Below are 24,401 nucleotides of genomic sequence, written 5' to 3'. Positions count from 1 at the left end.
ATTCCAGGCACATTGGTCTAGGCTGGACATTCCTAAGAGTTTCCCAAATTTGTCTCCACTCTGTCCTGTAAGCAGCTGCCAAGGTCTCTTCCTGAAGCACAAATCTGATCATATCTCTCTTACTTAAAACTCTTTATTGGCTACCCCTATCAGGATTCAGTGTAGGAAACCGAGGCCACTCTAGGTATTCCAGTCATGAGAGGATTTAACATGGGGGATTAGGGATTATAAAATCAGAGGAGGATTAGAAGGATGCACCAAGAATCTACCTCTAAGGTCTCTACTAAAAGTCTGGAGTTTAAGAACTTCAGCCGTAGGTGGTGTTCATCAATCAGGAAGCCAGAGGTGCTAATGCCTCTCAACTGCCTTTCATTACCCAGCAAGACCATGTACCCCAGAATGGTGCTGCAGGAAAACCTCACTCCTCTATAACCTTACCAAATTGAAAAGCAGCCAAAAGAGGTCAAGAAAATGGTCTCCTCCTAATTTCCACCTTCCAAACTCATGCAAATGCATTGAATTCATGGGACCTAATTCTCCTTCAGAGTCCTGGCTTCAAGGAGTCTGGTAAATGTAGGTTTTAATTTGCTGGCCTCTGTATGGGAATGGAGACTAGAAAGAGGGAGGAATTGAGGGTGAGCAAGTCACCCATGGCATCCATCCCACCAGGCTCTCTGCTGCCTATAAAAAAATGCAACCTAAAGTTCAAAGCTGTGTACAGTTTTGTCCCTGCTCATCATATTTTGCTTAACCTCTTCTACCACCTACAATGTCTGCCACTGGCAGGAGCTAAAAAGATGTTTGTTGAATGTTTGAATGAACGAATGAATCCATTCATTCCTGACCCAGTTCTCTCTTACTTCTGGCCATAACTTTATTAGGTGTGATCTTCGTGGCGGGTCCCAGCTTCTACCTGCAGAAAGCCTGTCATTTCTCTGAGGCCCAGCCAAATCTGCCCTCCTCAGAAGGTCTTCTAAAATTCCCCTGCATCCCCCCTTGTATCTGTATCTTAGAGCTTATCACCATCTGCCTATGTTGCATTTAGCTATGTACTCATATTTTTTTTTTAACCTACCATGTTGTGAACTTCAGGAGAACAGTCACTGTTTTATTCATGGACATGGCATCCTTTCCCTCCGTGCTTCCCTTATGCTTTTCTGACCACCTTCCCCTTTTCTCCTCCTTTTCTCCAGACATAGCCACTCCAAGACCCTTCTGGGAGATACTCCTTTCACTTTTCTTATTTTCTGGTATTGCAGTTGAAACTTGATAATTTTTTAGGTGTGGTTAAATCTTTGTAGCTGCCTTTCTCTTGTCTTGCTTGGAGACCTACATGCCAATTTTTTCTTATCCTAACACATTTTTCCTGTTTTACTCCTAGGCAGTAATACACAATAAACCTAAAAGGGGAAGATCCTTAGAAGGAAAGAGGAAAAATTTTAAATTTCTTTTCAGATTTTTAGTGGAATTCACAATATGTTCAGTGTTCTGGTTTTCTAGGCCTTGACAATAGAAACTGTATTAGTGGAACATTCCAGACATTATCACATTCATAGTTGGGATTCTGAGGTATAAAGACAGAGTCATGTGATTTGTCTGTGTTTGCCACAGTGAATTTCTTAGAACTTTGTTTGGAGTATGGGGAATCCTCTCACTATTCTTTTAAAAAGTTCATTTTCCAGAAGTATCTACCTCATAAAGCAACTGAAATTTGTAAAACAAAAAACGAACCCATAGTCTGCAGGGTAAGTGAGTTTTCCTTTTTGTACTTAAATAGACTTTGTTTTAGAGCAGTTTTAAGTTCCCAAGAAAACTGAGCACAAAGTATAGAGAATTCACATATACCTCTGTCCCCATATCCATTGCCTCCCCCATTATCAACATACCTCACCATAGTGGTACATCTCTTACAACTGATGAACCTGCATTAACACATCATCACCCAAAGCCCGTAGTGAACATGAGGGATCACGCTCAAGGTTATACCTTTGACAAAACCCATGAAATATATGATGTATCCACCATTACAGTATCATAGAGTAGTTATGGGCCATAAAATTCCTTTGTTCTCTACCTGTTCATCTACCTACTTAACCCCTGGCAACCATTTATCTTATCTATCTCCATAGTTTAGTGTTTTCTAGAATGTCATATAGTTGGAATTATATAGTATGTACCCTTTTAATATTGGCTTTTTTTTCACTTAGTAATACACATCCAAGTTTCCTCTGTGTCTTTCCATGGCTTGATAGTTCATTTCTTCTTAGTGTTGAAAAATAGTATTCCATTGTCTGGATATACCACAGGTTTTGGACATTCACCTACTGAAGAGCATCTTGGTTGTTTTCAAGTGTTGGCAATTATGAATAAAGCTGCTATAAATACTTGTGTGCTGGTTTTTGTGTGGACATGGGTTTTCAATTTGGTAAAAAGTAAGGAGCACAGTCTCTGGTAAGAGTATAAGAGTGTTTTAAAGAAACCACTAATCTGTTTTCTAAAGTGGCTGTATGACTTTTGCATTCCCACCAGAGATACAGATTTATTTTTGTTAGAGGTTCAAGGGACTTCTTAAAAATTCATAAATGGAAAAATCCATCCCTACGAAGATATAGAATGGTCAGTGTATGGCCTAGTTTCATTTTACCAAAATATGAGCATGTCATAGTTATTTAAAATGCTCATTCTGTTTCTCGTCTCAACTCAAATAATAGAACTCAAGATTGGTTACAGAGAAATGAGGGTAAATTGTATTAAAAAAGGGCAGACTAGATAATCACATCTGTAGCACTGATATTATGGTTCATTCTTGATTTTTCTGCTTGTGGAACAGCAACTTTGGAAGAATGAGGAATGCAGGTGTTCTTCTGCTCCCCGCTCCAACTGACTTGGCCAGGTGTCTGCAGTCACTTGGGTGGACTTCCTTGCTGATGAGGATGTCACCCAGTTAGTCACACCAAGGGGAGACTAGTTCTTTAGGTGCTAAAGGCCATTGCAGCTATGGACAGAGGAGTTTTATTCCTGTTCTTTAGATCCATCATAGCTAATTTTCTGTGAGGTAGGGGGAGTGGGTGAGAAAATTGGCTGGTGTGGAGGGTCCATTGTAAGTGCTAGGTCTTGCCCTACTTCCTCAGCCACACCCTATCTTGCAGCTGTGCCTCTATGTTGGGTGGGGCACCGGATTTCCAAGGAACAGCCACAGCCCATTGGTAGCTCTGCTGCTAAGAGTGAAATTCTGCACTCAGGAGCACAGGACTCTGTCCCCTCCAAACTTAAATGCTGGTGAAATCTCTCCAAGAAAGTCCTGCTGCTCAAGAAAATCAATAGACTTTCCTCTGCCAGGCAATTCAAAGTAGAAAGTATGTTTGGAATGCCTTATTGTCCCCAAGGTGCCCTAATTAGTTGGGTTACCATTAAAAGCCAGGAGTTTCAGAGATTGAATCTTTGTGGAGTAAATTAATGCCTGTGGTGTTCTATAATTTCAAGGAGAAGGAGAATTCTTAAATAAAAAAGTGAGCTAATTAAAAATCAGCTCAGAGGGATTTTAAAATATTTTGAACTGAAAGATTTTTTCTCCAATCATATTAAAAACAATTCCACAAATAAACACTGAATACCCATATATACCAGACATTGTAGTAAGCTGAGAGGTTAAAAAGACAAGATACTCTTACATCCCTCAGGGAACACAGAATCTAGTAGAAGAGTCAGACACACAGAGGAGCCCAGTCTCACTATTACCATTTATTTGAGTGTGTCCAGGGAGAGTTCATCTCTGGGGATACAAAGGTAAATAAAACTTAGGACTAGGACTTTCCTGAAGGAATCTGCCAAGAAGATAGAATATCATGTGACCAGTGCCATAATGTAGAAATGGTTAACTCTAGCATGTAGGGAGTGCATGTCTAGAAATGCTTCAAGGAGGAGGGAGATGCTTGAGTTGGGTCTCAGACAGTAAGAGTTCAGGAAGAGGAGGGCAGGAAGAAGAAATTCTAAGCAATGGAAAAAACTTGTGTCAGGACCCTGGAATTTTAAATAGCTTGGCATGTTCTGGAGCTCTGAGTATTAGGACATGGATGATTGGGAGGAATCAAATGGGGATGTGTGAGTTAAGGAGTACCCTTCATCCTGCATATGGTAAGAAACAGGGAAGAGTTTTCAGTGGGAGAGGGCATGACGGTGTTTTCACTTAAAAATCCTCAGGTAGCTGTGCGGGATGGATTGGACAGAGTGAGATGCAAATCAGGAAAGCTGCTTGTGATACCATCACATTAGCCCAGGGGAGAATTGGTAATGAGACTGGGGTTGTGGCAGTGGGGAGCTGATGGAAGAAATGTTTCGGAGGGAGTAGGAGCAAGAAGAGTGAAAGAATGATGCCTGGGGGTGGGGATCCCTGGGTGTCTCAGTCGGTTAAGCGCTGGACTCTTGATTTTGGCTCAGGTCATAATCTCAGGGTTGTGAGATCGAGCCCTGCATCAGGCTCCACACTCAATGAGCCAGTCTGCTTGAGATTCTCTCTCCCTCTCTCTCTGCCCCTTCCTCTGCTTGCTCTTTTGCTCGCTCTCTAAATAAATCTTAAAAAAAGAATGATGCTGAGATTTCTAGGTACCCTATAGAGTAGCCAAAATAGTCTTCCACATAAGGGTCAATAAATATTTTATTTGAGCAACAGAGTAGAGAGTGATGCTCTTAAATGGAAAAAAGGAAATCCAGAGGAAGAACAGGTTAGGGGAAATAAATATGTTTGGCATCGAGTCTAGGATATTTTTCCCTTTAAAAAACAAAAACAAAACTACCTGTTTCCTGCCAATGACAAATCCATATGCCTGTTTTGTAGATTGGCATGCTATTGCTAATTGAAAATACTCTAATTGAAAACTATGTCCTTCCAGATGACCATTGGAAAATAACCTTCATACATTATACAGGATTGCCATGGTTATTTATTTATTAGGCCTCCTCTCAGCCTGGGCTAATCAGAAACAGGGATGATGTGGTCAGGCTCGGGAGGATTTCTGTATCTTGCCTTCAAGACCGCTCCCTGGGAGGGGAGAGAAATTTCCTAGATTCCCGGATTGCTAGTATTCTAAAGACCATTTGTTCTAGTTGATGCTTCAGAGATGAAGGACCTTGTCAACTTCTCAGGATGAGCTTGGACCAGAGCAATTTTAACATTAAAGAAAAGGAAAATGTGAAATGAAGATCTGGTAAACCCCCTGATTTGTGAAATAAACATAATTTAACATTTTTGCTCAGTTCTTCAGTTCCTGTGTATAGGTAAGAATCAGTATGCCATTCTTGGTAATTCCTGTTTCTAATGGGGCAGGAGTTGGCATATTGCCTGTAGGTGCCCCCATCCCTGAATAATACTTTAATGTCTGTTATACATTATTAAATATCTATATAAACTTGAACATTGTACTGAGTATCATATTAAGTGACTTCAAAAATTTCATTCCCCTTCAATAGACAAGGATGATTGGAACTTTGGATAGATGTAGAAAACACAGGAGCAGTTAAACAATATATACATATTGGTCATGCTGTAAATATTGAAAAAAATGTACTGGGTGATATAGCATGAGTACTGAGTACATAGCATGTTCTGGACACTTACTTTTAGGCTCTGGGGACACAATAAGCACAAGAGACCATCCTTGCCTGAAGGGAGCTTACTTCATAATGTAGAAGACAAATGTTAAATCAATAATCAAATAAGATTGTACAGGTAGAGATAAATGTGAAAAGTCTAGAGAGGAACATGCTGGAAAATGATTAGGGAAGCCTTTGCTTGGATCTGAGGCAGAGGAAACACCTACACAGATCCTGTGGTGGGAATGAGCTCTGTGAGTTCAGGAGACAGAAGGAGGGCAGTGGTTGGGGTGTATGTAGATACTGTAGAATGACGGATAAATGGCTTTTTCCAACCAGTAATGGAATGCTTATTAGAGACTCAGATTTATGTATACTGCATATAAATGCATATCCCATCTCATTCAACAGCTTAGTGAGATAGGCATTGTGATTCCCATTTCCTAGATGAGGGACCTGGGTGTGAGGGACCAGGTTTCTAGGACCTGAGTCGGGGCCTTCTAACCCTTCCATCACCCCTAACTGCAGACCGGCATGATTGAGCAAGGCACTTGGAAAGAAGAAGTGCTGAGTCACTGGCCTCCTAGGCTGCCTTTCAGAAGATGTTTGTCTTAAATTTTGTGATGGCTTTGATGGATATTAACAATGATCAAGCAATGATGATAGGGTGGCAGTAACTCTGCCTACTACCATATTTTATAGTTTGCAAAGTACTTTATATGGTTCCTCATTTGTGGCTCAGAAGAGCCCTCAAAGGTAAGCAGAACTTGTTTTATTCTTCTCATTAGGTTAAGAGATTACCTGAGGTGACACAGGGGACAGGGCTGGGGCTTTGCTCCTATGATTCTAGTTCAGGGCTCTTGCCTTAAACCACAGAAGCTCCTGATGGAAGGAGGAAATATATATGGCTCATAAGCCTGTAGTCCTTCAGACTTCCAGAAAACAAATTTGTGCTTTCTTCAGAGTGCTTTTGCCTGGGAAGAAGAAGTATAAAAAATGGACTCACTTATGAATATATTGAGCTCCTATTGTGTGCCAGACACTGGGACCATGAAATGATCTTAAATAGGTCAAAAGATACAAATTATTATAGTACAGTGTTACTTGCCCTATAATACAAGACTAGAAACAATGCTATGAACATACAGAGGAAGATATGATTAAGTCACTTTGGGGAAATCTTCACCAAGAAAATAACCACAAACTGGGTTTTAAAGGGTGAACAGTAGGGTTTCTCTAGGGAGAGAAGGTTATTCTAGGAAAAACAGATACTTAGTGTTCCTCAGACACCCTATTCGTTTATCATGGTAATTGGGTGTATACAGAGCATGGGCTATACAGAAGGACTGATGGGAAATGATGCTGGTAGATTGAAGTCCAATTGCAAAGGGCCTTGAGTGCCTGGCTCAGGAAGAACTGTATTTGGCCTGAGCTTCCCAAACTTTTTAGCGAGGCAGTGGCATGATTATACTTGCTGTATTTTAGAAAGCTGATGCTGATGGCTAGGGAACGTCGGGTTGGGACAAGGGAGAAGTCAGAAATTATTGTCATAGTTTGGGAGAAGGAACAAACCCCCGAATTGGTTGTCATGCCTAATTACTCATTGAGGATAACTGTAGGGGTAACATTAGTGAGGCTTAAAGACTAATGTAGAGACATACCAGTTGGATTTTTGGATGCACACACTGGTTTTCCATTTGTGTGGACACACACCTTGTTTTGGTCTCCCCAGACTCAACCCAATTCTGATTTTTCAAGCCAACCATTGATTTATTTTTCTATCTTCAAAAAGGAGAGAAAATGTTTTAGGTCTGTGATCTTAGGGATTCTCTCTATGTGATATGATTTTTGATCCCATAGGATTCTTCTGGCTGAGAAATGCTGAGTGCAGACACATTTTTGAAGACTTGGATGCTATGACTATATGTATTACAGATTATTTACCTTTTATGTATTTGGAACTGTTGTTGCATATTTGAAAGCACCTACTAAGCACTTTGGAGAAATCATTCTCATCCAGTGACCGCTGGTAGGGAAACATTAGCAGAGCAACTGACTCTCTTTCCATTTCAGGCTACCCACTGAATGCTGAAGGAGAATTTAGGTTTTAGGCAAAGGATTGTACTGCAGTGCTTATGTCAGATCCCACACTTTTCTGGAATATTCTCCACTCTTGTAATTAGAGACCACTCATCCTGGTTTTAACATGTAATGTAGGGTCAGAATTGGGAAAAAGAAATCAACAAATACCAACTGCTTGCTCTTCAAATTATAAGCATCAAGAATTCATTTCTGTTGCCATAAAAGGGTTACATTTAATCTGGGGTAAAATGAGTGTTTCTTCCTTAACATGGAGTTGTCTCATTCCTACTCACCCAAATTCATATAACACCGTGGGAAGAGTCCCCAAGGCATCTGACCTGTTTAGTCAAAAAGATTTTGGGGGTTCTCCTATGTCCAAATCCTGGGTTTCCATGGAGAAGAGGAAGCATTTGAGGCTGTTCTGGTTATTCATATACTGGTATTACCACCTGGGCAAGCAAGCTCCTTCAACCTCCTCGATTCCCAGTTACTGCGATAAACAAAATCCTATTCATGTCCTGGGATTGCTGTGAAGACTAAGATAAGTGAGGCCACTTGAATAAAGTCTGACACAAGGTAGGGTTCAGTATATGTTAGTACCTTTAGACACTGGTTTGTAGAAGTTCGGTAAGAGATAGGCTTTTTCTTTAGGGAGATTTTTAACTTCGTTTTCAAAACCATTGATGGGCAGCATGTTACTTAAAATTCCTTGATTCTCATACCTCTATAAACAGATTCTGATGACAATAATGGCAGTATATGGCCAGTTACCCTCTTGGTGATCTAGAAAATAGGTATGTTTTTACTTTTTCTCTTCAGGCTCGTTACGGAAAGTAGAATCATTTCAGTGTTGAAAGACTGAGCTTTAGGAATCCTGGTCTTTCAGACTTTATAAAGCTCAGTCAGCAGGCTTCTCTGAAGCAAATTTTCTGGAAAAGCTATCTTTTTTTCTTTTTCTTTTAAAACACATGGCAGGTATTGGTACATAATTCAAATTACCTTCCAGTCTTTGAAAAAAGTGTTAAATCATGTTGTTGAATTTTAGCCATTCTCTTGGCCATTCATATGGCTATCCAACAAATACCTATTGTGAACCTTTTATGCATTAAATACTGGTGTTATACCAGTGAGCAAGATGTAGTCCCAGAAGTTGTCCCAATTATAACTGACTTGGATATTTTGTCCTGCACAAAATCTAATTGGCATTTGTTGCTATCTGAAATGGAAGGTGGTTCTATCATCTTTTGAGAAGGGAGGAGTGGAATAGTGGCCAAACTTTAAAAAATTAATTGCATTAGGGTAAGTGACTGGAATACCTGTTTTCATTGACCTAATTGGTATATAGATGTGCAGTTATTTAATCTAAGTAATTTGTACTTCTGCGGGTTTATCATTTTCATGCTTCATTATCACCCTGTATAGTCAAGCTGTTGAACCTGTTCCATAAACAGTATTAATCTCAATTACTTTGGGAGCTTTAAATAATATTCCCTTATTAAATATATTCTTTGTTATGCTGCCCATGTTTTTGCAGTGTCAAACTGTTGATGCTGATAAAAGCAAACATTTAGTTAAAAAACCTTTTCATGTTTTAATGAGATTTTAAAAAATAACACACACATTTATATTTCCCAGGGTTTTGATTACAGAAAACACCTTGTTAGGCTAATTTAGAACTTTGAGTCCAAAGTCCAACCTCATGGCTTGGTTTTATTGGAGGGACATTAAAATAGTAGAACATTTTCAGTCTTGGGCAGAATGATGGTGTTGAAATTTCAAAAAGATGATTTAAATTTGTCCATGAGACTATAAACTTCTTGAAGGCAGGATCTGTCACTTTCATTTCTGTGGCTCTGAAACATAGTTGGCTATTCTTTAAGTGTTTGCTGGTTGGAGTTGAACTGATGTGAATAATGAAACAGAATTTGGGACTCTATGTTCCAGGTTTTCCTTATTTAATGTACATAGGACTACCCTGGCAAACCATCCTTTCTTCATTTCAGAAATTCCATTTTATTATGTTCATCTTTGATGTGGAACATTTTTATGGCCTCCTGTTGTTGACTCATTTTGGTGGTGAATTAACTGCTTCCTTGGAGCCCAGCCCTTCCTTTTAACCTGTGGTATTCAGGCACCCCAAAGTTAGCCTCTGGGTAGAGATCACAACAAAATGTCCAAATGATACTTCAACTTCTAGGTAAAGACAGAACTAAAATTAAACTCTGTACCATGTAAGCCACCTGTAAAACAAACAAACCTAGGAGCATTTGTGTCTTCCCATTAATTCTTGGCTAGCACAAGGAAATTAATCTTTTGTGGAAAGATAAAAAGGTGACCCAAGACCCTCTCCGCACGTTAAAAAAAAGTTCTAAAGTTTTAGTGTGGAGTCCAATTTGGCATTTAACTTAAGAACCTACTCCCATATCTAATTTAATTGTCACAACCCCAAACAGATTCCTATATATGTGCTAAGTTTATAGGTTCAGTATTAAAATAGAATGGGGGGAGAAAAGCAAGAGGGAAAAATGTCAACTTCTCTACTCATCCTTTAGTTGTCACAAAGGGGTTTGCTCTGTGCCTCATCCATTAATCTTGCACAGTTTCTCACACTTCAGTGTGCCTATGAACTATTGTACAGGGTTGTTTACCCAAAACCACACAGTCTCTGTCTTACGGGTGATTTAAGAGACCTCAAAGGGAACTTTTAGCTATCCTCATACATTCATCTCTAACAACTACTTCTGTGCATGTATTGCACAAGAAAATGATGAAACGGAGAGGCAAATTTCTGGAGAGACCTTTTAACCCTTTTCTGCCTAAATTTTTCACTTGTGTAATAGGGAGACCAGTCCCTGGTTCTCTCATCCTGTGCGTTGGCCATAAAGAAGCTCACGTCCAAAGTGCCATTGCTGTACTCGGGGTGACCTCTCCGTGCACATGAGCAGGTTGTCTGGTCTGGAGATGCCAGTAGATCTCATTTAGGGAGGGTTTCAAGTCTGGCTTCTTGGAGAGTTGCTGTGGGATGCACAGGAAACTTCCTGAGCGTCTGGTGTCACTATGGGGTTTTAGAGCTTGTTTTTAATAATGAGCAAATAGAATTGGCAACGGGGGGAGAGTGAGATGCCCATCCTGCCAAACTTCAGTTAGAGGCAGGGGGCTGTCCTGCCCCTGTCAGAACCGCTGGCTTCTGATGCTCTCCTGTCACCCTGACAAAGGCTCCTTGGCTGGGCTGATTGGTCGCCGGCAATAACTGATATGGAATACTGATCTATTCTCCCCAGCAGTTCCTTCCACTCCAAAGAGGCTCCTTTCCTCCCCTCCTCTCATGTTCCCGACCCCAGCCTGGTGCCCAGCCAACCCCGACCAGGACGCCCCTGCACCCGGGGGAGGACACGTCCTGGGCGTGATGCTCTGAGCCGGCGGTGAAATCCACCAGGCTGCTTTCGCTCCAGCTCGCTCTCCGGAGAGTCCTGCTCCAGACTTCTCAGGGTTTTTACAGCACAAACAACTGCATGTGGGCCGAGGGGAGGCTGAAAAGGACTTGTGCGTGGTGGTTTTATCGCCTTTCATCACTTTGCTGGCCTCATCCTGAGCCTTGCCTGGATTTCTTTCCGCCTAAGACACTGAGGAAGGATCCCTTCTCCTTCTTTTGACTCTTTCTATTTTTATGGTAAGTGCTTGCATTGAATGAGCTGCTCTGCAGTGAACTGAAGGCTCTCGCTCGCTCCCTCTCTTCCCAGCTAAGCTTTAGTGACCTTCTCTCTGCGTTTCTCCCTTTTTTCATGGATCCGTGTCCGGGGTGATCCAGCTAACTAGAAGGCCAGAAGTCATTTCTCTGGACTGTTTGTCTTTTAATGTTTATTTTATTTTTTATTTTTCATAAACCTAAGCTGCTCAGCTGGGATGGAAACATTAGCACTCTCTCTTTGTCCTTGAAGCGGCAGCCAGGGGAATGTGTTCACGATGGTAAACTGCAGCAGTGTGCAGGGAATCTGTGGAGGGTGACTGACAAATTTGGGCAAGATGAATCCTTGGCGTGCTGAGGGTGCACTCTCAGAATCCGGAAGGGCCGGGGCTGGGCGGCCCACATAGCAAACTATTCCCTCTTTCCAGGTGAAGACGAGCACCCATGTGAGTTATGTCGGAGTCTGCCCTGGGCAGCGGCACTTGAAGTACCTGCGCGCCCTCCCCCTCCCCAAGTCCAGAACGGCCCTGTATCTTGTGGGCTTTACAACTTGGGCAGTAACATTCGCAGCGGGCAGAATCCTGCACTAGCGGATGGAGTAATTCATGACCTCATTGCTGCTTTTCCTTTGGAGTCAATCTCAGGGTGCCTGTTCTGCAAAGCATATTTTACATCCTCTTCGGAGGCCGGTGGGGCAGTGATGATAGGAACGTTTTTTGAGTTGACAACATAGTTTCATCCTCCTGGGAGAGAAAATGCTTTGAGGCTACTGGAATGGTCAGACTTTTCTAAGTGGAAAATAAGCAAGTTTATGAGGAAGAACATGCATGTTGCAGCATCCACAGGCAGGTTGTTTATTCCAGGGTATCACTCTTAGAAGAGTGCCCTAATTTTTCACCGGGTCTCCTGAGGCTTGCTGCAGACAGAACCACAACTTCAGGTCTGTTGCTGGCTACCTGCCTCTTGCAGCGCATAGGAAACCAGGAACATTTTTGTATAGTTCTCACTGGTGGTTGATGGGAGTAGCTCTCTTCACAAGGGGATTTTCTTCTCTTTTTGTTTTTGGTAGCAGGTGTGTTGAATTATTTTGGCATTCCAAAGAATAAGCTTCACCGTGGTAATTCTACTTAGTTCTTTTCCAGCCTTGGTCTGGAGCTGGTTTGTCTTACTTGATTTTGTATGGGGTTTCCAGTTCTGATCCATTTCACTCTAGGGAGGGTTCTGATCAAATGTAATTCAGCCTGTGATTTGTAAGATACTGCACTAATGTGATTTTTGGTAACAAATGAGAAAAAAAAAAGTGGGATGAAATGTCTAGTCTTTCCCCCTGTTGATTGGGAGTTTGGAATATAAAGTTCCTTAACTGTCTTGCTCATTCACACCACTTTTATTTCCACTGCCTGTGTGGATTTTTCTTAAAATAGTGGTGATGACATCCAGCATATGCTTTTATTCTGTTCCCTGGGTTCAAAGTAGATATAATTGGTGGAGGGTTCTTACATGAAAGCATATATTTAAATAAAGAGCAAGAATTTGTGGATGTTTACATGATAAACCAGTTGCAGAGTGAAACCAGCAAATAGGTTAACAGCATCAAAACAAAAAATTAGAACCCTTGCAGACTGTAGTTTCTGAATCCTTAAGTAATGTTTGAAATACTTTCAGCATTGTTTGGATTAGCTGTTCTAATATCCACTCTTTTTCCTACACTCAATTATGGCTCATAGCAATGTTGTGATCTGACTAGTAGACTTCTTGGCTTCTTTTGATCATTCTTTCATGCTTACTTGTTTACTTTCATCCTTAATGGTGTTTTCTTACCTTGAGTATTCTTTTTTTCCCTCCAATTGCAAGGTTTTTTATCAGGTGCCTGGCAACACAATTTGAGCTATTCATCAAGATGGAAAGAGTTAGAATCAGCTTGTATGTCATGGAAATAGACTCTGTATTTCACACTGCAAGCAATTTTGGATGCATTTAGGAAATATTTCCCTTTAATTAGTAGCAAGTTCAGTTTTGAGAGAAAAAAATTCCTTAGGCTTCTTTATCTTGCTGAACAGAATGTTTGCTTATGCAATCAGAATTTTGTGTGTGTGTGTGTATGTGCATGTATGTATGTATGTATGGAAACATACAGAAATGTACTGTTATGACTGTTATGTGAACATATTTTTAATAGTTGTAGCATGCTTATTTAGAGAATAGAACAAAATTCCTAAGCTATTGCTTAGCAACCTCTAGCTAGTTGTTGTTGTTGTTGTTGTTGTTGTAGGGATTTCCCCACTTCTTACACCCCTCCTCCAGATAACGCCTTTGGGAATTTCTTTGAATTGGGAGAATGCATTCTACAGCATTTCCTTGTTTCACAGCATGGTGTCATGTTAATTCGTTTGCAGGGTCTCTGAAGGCAGCATAGAAAACTACTGCAGGAAAAATTGATAAAAGCGGTGCTGAGTGGATCCAGTAGGCTCTTGGTGTGATGAAGTCACCACAACATTTTATTTGTGTGTGTTAATTTAGCTGCTGCACCTTGCAGCTGATTTTGCTGATTTGAAATGGGTCTAGAAGCACCTAGATTGGTGTAGATGCACTCATTCATTTTTCACACTTCTTAATTACAGCTGTCATTAAAACTATGTTTTACCGTTTCTTTTGGTGGTGGTTTAATTTGAAACCTGCAGCTTCTGTTGTAAATCAGTATTCCATGTTTATCCTCTTCCTTTCTGTTCTTTCCTACTTCTGCTTTATGTATGTTTCTGTATGTGAGCACGCATACGTGTACACATGGAAACTCAGGCAGTGAAAGTTGATGACTAATGAAGAGTTGGTTACAGCTTTTCTTTTAGTAGCTGGACTCCAGAGTTCAACCTGCAATCTTGTTCATGAGGAAAGAAATTGCCCCCAATAATACAAATACAACCTCATGCTTCTGCAGTCATTCTTGTCATTGAAACTGTTTTCCATAGTTGATTACCAGGACCAGAAATAGAATCAGTTCTGCATTTTAATTAATGACATTCTAGATCTGTCTAGGTTGGACTGCCCTCAAATCTTGACATGTTTACTACCTACAAGTTCTTTGTATTAAGAGGGGGGTTTTATGGAGTTTATTTTTACGAAGTAAAAAAAAAATTTGATTATGTGACACAGCCTTTCTTTGGGCATTGGATGAATCATATTAAGGATATTGACTGAATTTTCTGGTGCTTTTCCCACTATGATTAATATAGTCCCTTTACCATCTCTCCATGAGCTTTTTTTTTTTTTTTATAGAGAAAAAAGGAATGTACAAGACCACTTCTAACACTAGCTATGGTGATCTACTTTGAAAGGAACTTGCTATTCAATTGGCAACTTAGATTGTATAAAATAGAACAAATGCTTCATGAGCTGTGTCGAATACTGCATTTTTGATCTGTGCCTCCCTATTGAATTCATCTAGGACTATAGTCACTAGACAGCTTTGCAGAAGAAAATCATGTCCTCAGTAGCATAATAATCTAGCCAGACTGTCATAAATGTTTATGTTGCAAGTTATATCTCTTGGGTTGTAGAGGGAGATGGCAGAATTTTGGAGGAGAACCAAATCACAGCCCCAAAATAATGCAAGACGAAAGGGGGAAATTCTTCCCTTTATTTAGCATTTAATTCTCCAGTCAAGCTGTTGGCTCTTAAGTCTGAAGATCCAAGAAATTGTTAAAAACACATAATGACTGTTTTAGAAGCCTTTTCGCTGATAGAAATCTTTGACCCTTAATTAGGCATCTGCTGTAAGGCATCAGTGACCTTTTGGCTTGTGTGAGCTAGCAGCCATTCTTATAGAAAGTAGACATCTTGTAATACAGCCGGAATTTACTTACTTACATTTTTCCTGTTGGTCTCCCACTGGGGACCTCCTGTGAGTATCAGAGGGAATGAGTGTCTGGAGACAGTCAAAGAAGAGAGCTAGTCACAGTGGGATGCCTTCAGGACCCAGAGTTCCAGTGCAGCCCCAGGCACCAACTGCTGTGAGACTCAGACTCCTATCTGCTACCTTGGGCTTGGGCCAGATAATCTCAGAGGGCTCCCTCAGCTATTGAAAATTATGAACTGTTGTTTTACCTCTATTTTTTACTAGATGGGTGGTAATTTTTTTTTTAGACATTTTTTTTTATATATTTATTTGAGAGAGAAAATGAGAGATAGCACGAGAGGGAAGAGGGTCAGAGGGAGAAGCAGACCCCCCGCGGAGCAGGGAGCCCGATGCGGGACTCGATCCCGGGACTCCAGGACCATGACCTGAGCCGAAGGCAGTCGCTTAACCAACTGAGCCACCCAGGTGCCCGGTAATTGTTTTTTATTTAATTTTTTTTATTATGTTAATCACCATACATCATTAGTTTTTGATGTAGTGATCCATGATTCATTGTTCGCGAATAACACCCAGTGCTCCATGCAGAACGTGCCCTCCTTAATACCCATCACCAGGCTAACCCATCCCCCCAACCCCCTCCCCTCTAGAACCCTCAGTTTGTTTCTCAGAGTCCATCTATTTTGGATGGTAATTTTTAAAGCAATTGATCCAGGTTAGACATTCTTGGAGAGGAGGTGGGCTATACATTCCCTTGATCCTAGAACTATGACCATGACATGAGCATCAGAATTATTCAGGAAAGTGTGATAATGGTGAACCTTCATGAACGGAGCTCCTGTGTATATGACTACCTGCTTACCCTGGGACATTTTGAAATGTTTCTCCTTACCTTCAGTAAAGGACCTTGAGGAGTGTCTTATCAACCCTCTCATTTCCTAAATAAGGAAGCTGACGCTCAGGGAGGTTAAGTGCCTCCCCAGGGTTGGAGACCTGGTTAGCACCTGGGCAAGACATTTTAGTGCAGTGGGCATGGATTTACTCAGATCCTTGTTCCATTCCTGGTGCGGAGCCCTTTCCACAATACACAGCTGACACTTACTGTGCCATTCATTGCTCACAAAACTGCTTTGTGGCATCCAGCTCACTGGTGTCCATTATTTCTGGGTTCATTTCATGCAGATTACGTGGCTGTACCAGTCCGAGTGAGTCACATCAAGCCAATATTTATGGTAATTTGTTCATGCTTATGTAGAAATGCATTTTTTAAAAATATTTTATTTATTTATTCATGAGAGACAGAGAGAGAGAGAGGCAGAGGGAGAAGCAGGCTCCCAAGGAGCAGGGAACCCGATGTGGGACTCGATCCCAGGACCCTGGGATCGAGCCCCGCATCGGGCTCCCTGCTCCACGGGAAGCCTGCTTCTCCTCTCCCACTCCCCCTGCTTGTGTTCCCTCTCTCGCTGTCTCTCTCTGTCAAATAAATAAATAAAATCTTAAAAAAAAAAAAAAGAATCTTACAAATACTCTACTTAGTTTTTAACCCCCCTGCCCTTCAACTATTTAACTGATGATCAGTTTTGTAGAGGGAGTGATATTTATGGATTGATTCTTTCATCCGTTCATTCACCTAATACTTATTGAGCACCTATTGTGTCCATCCAAATGCCAAGCAGTGCAGATCCAGTGGTGAAACAGCTGGATGTTGCCATCTCTGAGGGTGGTCAGAGTCTAGTTATGCTTCATGGAGTTAGTCTTGATTCCTCGCCAGTGACCTTACTGTTTCACATGGTTTCTCAAAGAATCCAGTTGAAAAGCCGTTTGCTTGGTCAGTTTCTGCCTGTGATTATTCCACTGACAAGTTCTTTTCCTGAAAAGGTACCTTTGCCATCATTACAACATGTATCTTCCAGTTTTCCAAAACTGTATTCTTAGCTTCTGTTCTGTTACCTGACTGAACAAAAGAGATTAATTAGCTAAACTTGTTTGTACTATTGTGATTCACAAAATGAGTGTTCCCTTCTTTGGAAAAACTAACTGTTCCCTGGAATCCTAAATGGGTAGTCTAGATAGCATGGTGTCTAGGGAACTAATTGCAGGTTAAAGACCAAATCCCTTGGCCTTGCATAGCAAGCCCATTATTACGTACATCTCATGTTTGCTTGTTTTGCCTCTTGTTCTGAAGCTTCTATGGAATGTTTCAGAAGCACCAAACCTATTGCAGTGCTTAGAAATATGCAGTGTTCTCCCTTGATCCAGTGCCTTTGCATGGGCTGGTTCTTCTGTTTGAAATGTTTTTCCTCTTTTCAGACTAACTTTCAAGGCAAGTTCAGATACCATCTCTCATGGACGCTTTGTGACACTTACCCTCTTTATTGACCTCTGTTGTGCAAAGCTGAGCTAGGTCGACAGTGTCTGTCCTCTTAACATCCCTCAGTACAAAGATCTCATAGGACTTTATAGACTGTATTGTGATTATTTGTCTACTGGTTCTCTTTCCCAAAATAGACATTTTGTTCCTTGAGGGCAGGGACTCTATTTTCATCTCTATATCCCAAAGCCTAGTTTAGTGGACTGCAGATACCCAGTAATCCTTGAACAAGCAGATTGGGAATCACCATATAAAACCTAGGGTGCTGGTATTAGCAGCTAGTGCTCTATGTGGAGAACTTAATTTTTCAAAATAATGTGACTATATGAATTAGACTGAGAAGGATAAAGAGATTGGCAGTCATCCTAATGTAATCCATTAGAAATTCTATGTAAAACCCCCAGAAAATGTTTGTCTCCAAATGAGTTTCAATAAAGTAAACAACAAGAATTAAGTGCCTTCTCTAAGCAAAGCATTATGTTAGGTCCCCAGGAATGAAAGATTTAAGAAAAGTCACAAACTAGTAAGGATTTGTTTCATGTGTAAATGACCTGGCTATAAGGCAGAGATTCTACTAGGCTGTAGATACGCAGATAAGTCAGGGGGTAGAAAGGGCATTCCAGACTGAGGAGCTGGCTTAAGCAAGAACCTAGAGATCTGACGGACAACTAGGAGATGGCTTGGGGGGGGAGGGGGGATGATGGTGGTGGTGGTGAAATGGAAAATGCAGGGAAAGACCAGGGGCCTTTGGGTGGGGGATATGGGGATGGTATCAGAAGAGCTAAGTGGCAGTTTATGATTTCTGAAAGATGGGAGATAATTAATAGGGCCTGGATAAAGCCAAAAAGGAATCTCTCCTCAAGTTTAATTAAATCAAAAGTCTGTATTCAGCAGGGAAAGAGAGCAGTTGCTCAGTACATAACCACATAAGACATTTGCTTCTCACCCAGCCCGTTTACCCTTGAGGGTACACTTTGACATTCAAAGTCATCACAAGGAAATGAAGCCAGGAAATCTAATCTGAATCAATCAGTTTAGACCTAGAGAGAATTTGGGATGGAGGTCACTGAAGTGCCTGTGAAAATACTGTCCAGAGTGTAAAGAACCCCATGGTCCTTTGGTGCTTTACTACTTACAGCTTCTATTTCTTTTTCTTTGGCACTTAGCTTTGTGCTATTTACAAAGAATACAGTCATTTTATTAATCAGTGGGGATATGAATGGAGAAGCTATGTTCATGTAGGTGAAAGAGTAGCTTATTAAAAAACCGTAATCAGTTCCATTCATCCCCAGGGTATGATTTCTGCTCTGCCTCTTCCCATTTTCCTTTTTTTCTAAAAGAATCAGGGAACATGTGTTTAGGGAGTGGTAAGTTAGGTTTTGTGCCTCTGAGAATTGGATTCCGTCAGATTCCTCTCTACCCTGGATGTAACCTGAGAAGAATGGAGTTGTAAGGATAATCTCTAGATACCTTGGCCAGAGCATGAAAGCAAATAGATTTTGAATGAGAGATGATGAGGTAGAAAAGAAGCTCACTCACTAAAAAAGTGCTTAATAAGCATTTTCCATGCTTCAGGCATAGTTCTGGGCACTGGAGAAACAGTGAACAAAACCATCTATATCTTGCTTTCATGGAGCTAACATTCTGGTAGAAAGGGGAGGAGCAAACAGACAAACACATTAGCAGATACAAAGCATGTCGGATGGTAATACGCACAATGGTGAAAATGAAGAATATGCTAATGTTATCTTCATATTTGGGCTTTCCATTTATTGAACTTACTCATAATATTTAAATTATTTGGCTCCATGCATTGTTTCTAGCTTACTGTTTTTATATTTACTTTCTGACTAGTCTACATAAACTGCAGTCTTGAGGGTTTTTTCCCCTAGGTAAGTGCAGTTGTTGAAACAATTGGAGTACTGTGAACAAAGTTGTAATCAGACGTTTAGCTCTGAAATTGACTGAAAGGAAAAGTAAGATGGACATCAGAGCTCATGAGTATTTTTCTCAAGGGTAGAACTGTCAGAATTTAGATGAAGAATATAGGATAGAAACAGACCTGTCTCTCACTTGAGTCTGAGGAGAGCAGATTGGAGTGTTCTTCTGGGAGACTGGGAGCTTGAGCTTAGGGAGCTCTGGCCCTGGGAGGGGGGCAGGGAAATGGTGGACATTACCAGTGAGCACAGCTCATTAGGAAGAGGTGAGAGTGAACTAGAAAGTGAACACACAAATTTAGCAAGGAGTTTCAGTTTGGGAGGGAAGGAAGAAAGATAAAGCCAGTGAGATACATGTATGTACATCAATGAGCAACATTTGTAAAAACAGGTCCTGCCTAAACACCTGGGTGAGTCCGTTAATAGAAATGGTTCCTTGCAACTAAAAGCAATATTTAAGAATTAAAAAAAATTCCTACCCTATTACATGTGATCTTTAATTCAGTATCAGTGTTCTGTTCTATTCCAAGCAAGATTTGGTCAGTACGTTCTACCTTTCTTCTAAAAGAATTAGGATTTAAAGGAGAATCTCTCCTGGTGGTGGAGAGACTGGGCTCTGGGGCAGGCAGTCTTGTTCCCATCCTGGCTCTGCCGCTTACTCACCTTTGGACCTTGGACAGGTTGCATAGTCTCCTTGTGTATCATTGTCCTCAATTGTAAAACTGAGAGTAACTAACAATCCCTACCTGTTAGAGTTATTGTGAGTGTTAAATGGGATAGTACATAGAAAGTGCTTAGCACAGTGTCTGCAAGATGGTTATGTTGCCCAACAGTTGTTAACTTGTTATCATTGTTTGTCTCTCTGATGTTAGGAATTTGGGGAAATTCTATATATGTATGTTTGTGTGTACGTATTTACCTGCTGAGGAGACTCTCTTTAAATGATTATTATCATACTTTCTTCTACATGTTTGGATGAATGATTTTATGATGATTTTTTTTTTTTAGAAAGATCTCCGTTTTTGCTGTCAGTCTTTTAAATGCTGATTCAATTTTACTTGAATTGCTAGTCTGTATCACAATGACCTATGAACTGGGGAATGGAAGGAGTGAATGACCACAGGGGTCCATGGAGGAGACCTACTAGACATAGTAAGTGACTTTCTGGCAGGAAAAGAGAAAAGCGAGGTGGGTGGGGGGGAAGGAGCAAGATAGCAGCAAATAAGATTAAATTCCTTTGACTGGGACAGGAGAGTTAGGGATGGTTGCCCCTTAGGTGGTGTGTGGTCTAAGCAGGTTACTGCTACCGTGTCCTTTGCAGTTTCCAGGAGAGAGAATAAGCAAGGAGATGGGATTGGTGTAGGTGGAGGCAGGATGGTTAGGAGGAGTTGTTATGTGGCAGTTTGTAGGAAAGATTTCTAAAACTTTCATAAAACTAATTCAACGATGTCTTTTTTTGTATTTTAATGATTTTATTCTTATTCACACATAGTTTAGTAATGAAATAGAAATTCAACTTTATTTCTTCCCAGTAACTACCTAGTTGCCCCCATTTTTTGAACTATGTATTTTTTCTTTGCCTGTGATAGATTCTTGAGAAAGCTGATGTTTACTTAGACCAGGGTGGAGGTGGCATGAATGGGTGGCATCATCTATTAAATCTCCTTAAGCAGTTTGAACTGTTTGGGGAGTTTGCTCTGTTTTGTTAATATTCGTTTCTTGGCTAACTCTACACTGTTAATTTCTCTAGTTTTGTTTTGTTTTGTTTTCTCTAGTTTGTTTTAATATCTGGTGTGGCTAGTCTCCTCTTATTATTCCTTGTTCCAAGAGTTTCCTGGATCTTGTTACACGCTTGTTTTTCTATGTACTGAAAAAGTTGTCTAGTACTGAAAAAAAAATCATGTTTTGGGGGAAGGATTAAATTTATAGATTAATTTATTAAGAATTTATGAAATCAAATCAACCTGTGCCCAAACAGAGTATATGTTCCCATTTATTCAAATCCTTTATGGATCTAAATAGTGTTTTTAGAGTATTCTTCATATATCTTGGTAGTAGTTTTTTTATTTCAATAATTTGCTATAGTTTCATGATTGGTTCTTGTCTAGTCTTCATATGTTTCCAGAGGTATTGAGGATGAGAAAGGAATAGGAGTGTTCTTTAGGCACCATAGAATGAATAAATAACCAGGGAAAAAATACGGAAAATTTGCATAGATGGACGTGATTGATTCACTTTTCTTTTAACCCCATCTTTTGAATTGATCTAACTATAAATACATACTTGCCTTGAATCTCTAATTGAATTTAATACATGTTTTTCTCACTCCCAGATTGAGAACACCAGTTGCTCAGATCCTTTTGCGCAGTGTTCTGTAACATTGTCTTGTATTAATTTATTTGCCTACTAATAAATTAATTCGGGAGGCATTTAGTAAGTACTTACTATAGGTTAGACATTAAGAATATGCTAATAAGATGTCCCTTTCATCAAAGGGTTTGCTGTTTACTAGGAGACTGGCCTGAAAACAAGTTATAATAATGTACTTTCTTGAAATTATATGAAGGGTGGAATTGAATCCTAGAGTAGGAGTGCTTAAGGCTATCCTGGGACAATCAGGGAAGGCTTCACTGAGGAGGTGGCATCTGAACTGGGACCATTTAAATGAGTTGTTGCCAGGTGGGCAAAGTAGGGAAGGCTGGCTGCACCAGAAACTAGTAAGTGCAAAGTCACTGGGACAGGAGCTAGTTACAAGTAATTTAGTCTATGAGACTATGGAAGGAGATGATGCTTAGCCAAAGGACAGCTGCCACATCTCCAAAGACTTTATATAACATGCAGAGGAAATTTTCGTATATTCCATAGACACTGGAGAAGATTTTTAAGCAGAAAAGACAAGGTCAGATTGTAGATTACATCACTCTGGTAGCTATATGGAAGACGAAGGAGAAGAGCAGGAGTATATAATCAGGAATACTAGTGTGGAGGTTACAACACCAAGCCCAGTGAGAGACTATTTTCTCTTAAACTAGGGCTGTGGCACTAAGAATGGCAGTGATTCTGTGTAAGATTCACTCATTCAGCAATTATTTATTACATTCACCTATAGGCCAGGCTTTGTTCTAGGTTTCTAGGATGCAGCAGTGTATATGATATATATCTTCTCTGCTTCCAACGAGATTACATTCAAGTGAGAGGAGACCAACAGAGAACCTGATAGATAAACTGATACGATAGGCACTGGTAAATTGAAAGAAGCAGAATGAAGGGGAAAGGGAGGGGTGGTGTGGAGCATACTCATCATGACATGCTTTTCAGCGGAGTGATAGTTGAATAGAGACCTGAGGGGTTGTGGAGGAGGGTGTAAGCCAGAGGATATATGGGAAGGAGTGTCCAAGGAGAGGGAACGGCTAGTGCAAAGGCCCTGAGAGGAGACTGTGCTTGGCACGATTAAAGAATAGCGAAGAGGCCAGGAGGGCTGGAGCCGAGTGAAGGAGGAGGAGCTGGGAGCCAGAGGTCATGGAAGTATTAATTAGGTGTTAGAGTGAGATGGGAAGTCAGGGCTGTGTTTTGAGTACAGGGGTGTAATGATTTGTCTGGTAGCCTTGAAAGCATCTTGCTTCTTGCATCATGGAGAACAGGTCATAGGGAGTCAGGGTATAAATAGATCAGTTAGGAGGCTAGTCGAGAAATCTAGGAGAGGTGATGATGGACGAGGGTGGTGGCATTGCATGTGGTTGATGGGTGGCAGGATTTTGGATCTGTTTCCAAATTGGAGCTAAAAGGATGCAGGAAGATATGCCTAGGAAGTGAAATGGGCAAGTATGGATAAGATAACGGCTGCTAAGGAAATTTGCAATATTTTAAAGGGAGATGAGGAAAGAATAGCTGGGCAGGGCCCTTGTAGCAAGAGCAGTCAACACAGCCAGTATGGTGAGTGGGCTATGGTGAACTCTTGCAGGGTTCCTGCATGCATCTGTATACTTGTAAGCCACACTGGAATGTGTGAAATGATTCAATAGAGTTCCTAGGATTGCCTTACTCTAAGAGGCTCTGTTAAATAGGATTAATTGGAAGTATATAAACGGTGTCTACTTTCACAGCCTGAGAATTTTCAGCAAATAGTAATCAGGGCTAATAAGATGTAAGTAATCAGGGCTCTGATAATGTAAGAAATTGGCAGCCCATTTGCATTGACATGGGTCAAAGGAACAATGTGGGGGACACAGGAAAGGACACACACAGATCATGGATCTTAGGAGTATGGGAGAAAATGAATTAAGTGTGGCTGAAAAAATTACAAAATGCCTAACATTTTATCCAGGTGCTTTTAGCTAAGAGTTCTCTCTCAAGCCTAGGTACTTTTCTTTATTAGCAAAAAGGTTATAAAATATTCCAAAGAGTTGAGTCAAGGCTACTTCCCTTATCTTTGGAAGTTACCTTTGAGTGGTGCAGTGCTGTCTGTTACAAATAGTAAGTATATTTTTGTAAATCATGTGGTGTGTCCTATTATGAAACAGAAAATACACTCATGAAGGTTTTTTATGGATCCAAGCCAGGTACCCCTTTTGTCAGACCTTGCCTTTTGAAGGACTTTAGTCTGTTCATAAGAATTCAGATTTCCCTTGCAAAATTGAGGATGAAAACCATGCCCAAGGTTGTTCTACACTGTGGACAGGGTAAATTTCCACAGTATAAGACAAGTCAGAGATCAACGCCATGTAGGAGTAAAGACTGTTCTCTTGGCCATAACTGATCAAGGGATATAGTTTGACACATATTTTTCTCTAGTTAACTGTACATACAGTCAACCATGCACAGTCCTCATTGAAATGGGTGGGTTCATTCTTTTTTAAATTCATCTGTGTTGTCATCGTAAGTCACAAA

The sequence above is a fragment of the Neomonachus schauinslandi genome, chromosome 5 (genome assembly GCF_002201575.2).
Source record: "Neomonachus schauinslandi chromosome 5, ASM220157v2, whole genome shotgun sequence".
Classification (NCBI taxonomy): Eukaryota; Metazoa; Chordata; class Mammalia; order Carnivora; family Phocidae; genus Neomonachus; species Neomonachus schauinslandi.
The sequence above is the reverse complement of the archived record's forward strand: the minus strand, read 5'-3'. Positions refer to the sequence as shown.